The sequence below is a fragment of the Dipodomys spectabilis genome, unplaced genomic scaffold (genome assembly GCF_019054845.1).
Source record: "Dipodomys spectabilis isolate Male_0828 unplaced genomic scaffold, ASM1905484v1 ptg000075l, whole genome shotgun sequence".
Classification (NCBI taxonomy): domain Eukaryota; kingdom Metazoa; phylum Chordata; class Mammalia; order Rodentia; family Heteromyidae; genus Dipodomys; species Dipodomys spectabilis.
Window position 1 is genome coordinate 11,140,170 of NW_024870752.1, and position 2,596 is coordinate 11,142,765.

Sequence of the window (2,596 nt, forward strand, 5' to 3'; positions counted from 1 at the left end):
CTTAGGAGTTTTGAGGTAGCTATCTTGCTTTGCTATAGAAAATGCCACCCTAATGGAGTCAAGAAAAATTACTGAAAGTAGCTTTTAGATAATTGATTTCTTTTAACAGAAAAGGTATGCCAGGTGCTGGTGGCTCACACCTATAATCCTAGCTACTTAGGAGGATGAGATCTGAGGATCCAGGTTTGAAGTCAGCTTGGGCAGAAAAGTCAATTAGATGCTTATCTCCAATTATCCAGCAAAAAGCTGGAAGTGGAGCTGTTGCTCAAATAGTAGAGTGCCAGCCTTGAGCATGATATGCCAAAAGCAAACAGAAGGCCTTGGATACCAGAAAAAATTATATGTAAGTTCATATAAATGTATATACATATGAAAGCTCATATATATATGAACAGATATTTGGATTATATATATATATATATATATATGTACATAAAGAGACAGAGAGACAGAATAAAAATCATTACTGATGTAGGAAAGAATAACACTGCATCCTAACTTATCATATAAAACATTAGGAAAGAGAAAATGGACTTCACAAAATGTGCTTCCACCTAGACTTTTCTTTCCAAAGCAAATAATTAAACTCTGGCTATCTATCTTGCTGCAGAAAAATTACAGCATAGTTTTAAAGCTTGCTTTATGAAATGTGAATGTTTTGAAGCCCAAACCCATTTGAAAAATGCAAATGTTTTAACTTGCCAACATAACTAGTAATTATCTACCCTGATTTTTGTGCCTAATCCAGTCTGTGTTTGCTTCCCATATTAATGATATTAGCATCCTTGTAGTATTCTAAGCTGAGACTTTTTGAGACCTCAACCTTCTTTCTCTTACTCTTTTTTTTTTTGTTGTTGTTGTTGGTGGTGGTGGTAGTCGTGGGGCTTGGACTCAGGGCCTGGGCACTGTCACTGAGCTCTTTTGCTGAAGGTTAGAGCTATATCGCTTTGAACCACAGCCACTACTTCTGGTTTTCTGGAGGCTAATTGGAAATAAGAATCTCATGGACTTTCCTGCCCGCATGGCTTTGAACCGTGATCCTCAGATCTCAGTCACCTGAGTAGCTAGGACTACAGGCAAGACCCACCACACCTGACTCTCTTACTCTTTTATGTGTAGTCATTAAATCCTCTTGCCTCCACCTCTGGACTATTTGCCATTTTTGCTTCTATTGCTATTATTCCTTTTATTTGAAGTTTCACTGCTGCCTTGAACAATGACAATTACAGATTCTGTCAAATATTTACAGAGCACTCATTGCTATGTGTTACTTCTGATAGTAGAGCTATTATAGTTTTGTCTTTGGCCCTGAATTCATCCCTGACCTCCAGATCCTGGATTCAGGTATTTACTTACTATTTCCATTGGCTATTTCATTAGTTCTTTAAATCTAACTTATCTAGAGCAGAACTTGGAATTTACTCTCCCTCCCCACCCCCAACACATCCTTGTCTTTTTCTTCTGATTTCCCCCTTTCCAGCAAATAGAACAACTGTTGGTCTTTTGGGAGCTCAAAAACCAAACCTGAACATCACTTTTCCTTCACCCCTTCTGTTCATTCCCCTTTGTCCACTCTTTCAACAAATCCATTAGTTAGGCTTTCACCATCCATCCTGGATACCATCATTTCTGTCCACCTCTGGAATCAGACCATTTTGGTTCAAATCCAAATAACATTGCTTAGCAACTTTGTGGCTATGATTTACAATATAAAACTAGACTTAAAGTGTTTATCATTTTAAATTTGAAATGTGGTTTTGCCTTTCAAGAGCCAGTGTCTGTAGAAAGTCTGGAAAGTGTGCTCTGACTTGCCATTTTTAAATCTTCTCTAATGGATTATTTTGACAGAGGAAGAGAAGAAGGTGACTAGAGTCTCAATGGGGAAGGTGTCAACTCCTACGGGGAGGATTTGTGCTGTGCTGGGGTAGGGTAGAGGTGGGTTTAGTCTATACTTCGTAAGGAGACACTACTGGCATTTATGTAGCAGGCTAATAATTGGATTGCCTCACATCCACCTGAGTTTCAGGTGTTATGCTACACTCAGTAATTAGTCTGTTCCTGGAAGTATAGCAGGAATTTAAGATAGAAGATATATTTGTGGAGATAATTTATGTTATAGAGCATTATTTTGACCCAGCATTTAAAAAGAAGCTTAGTACATTTGTGAGAACATCATACTTCATGTTCTTCGCTTCGAAATCTGTAGTGTGTAATCCCTTCTTAAATTAAGGTTCTTGCTCTCTTTAACTTAAGTATTTATTTTTAAGTCCGATCTGTTCTTATTTATGTGCTACTTACCACTCATTTTAATTCTGGTGTCCACTAACACCACTGGTTTTTGTATGTTTCATTTTAAAAGGAATGGCTTCTGACCTTTCTTATGTCCAAACTTGAAATATTTAAGAGTCATAGTATTTGAGCATTTCTTTATGTTGTCTATTGTAGACAGGCCTGAGCATTTACATGTTGAAATATGCACTATTTTGTTAATTTCTTTACAAAACAATTAAAGCATTATGTTAAATTTTAGGATTACATACATAGGAATGCTCTATTTCTATTATCTTAGTTTGAGATTATGAAAAGGATTATTTAA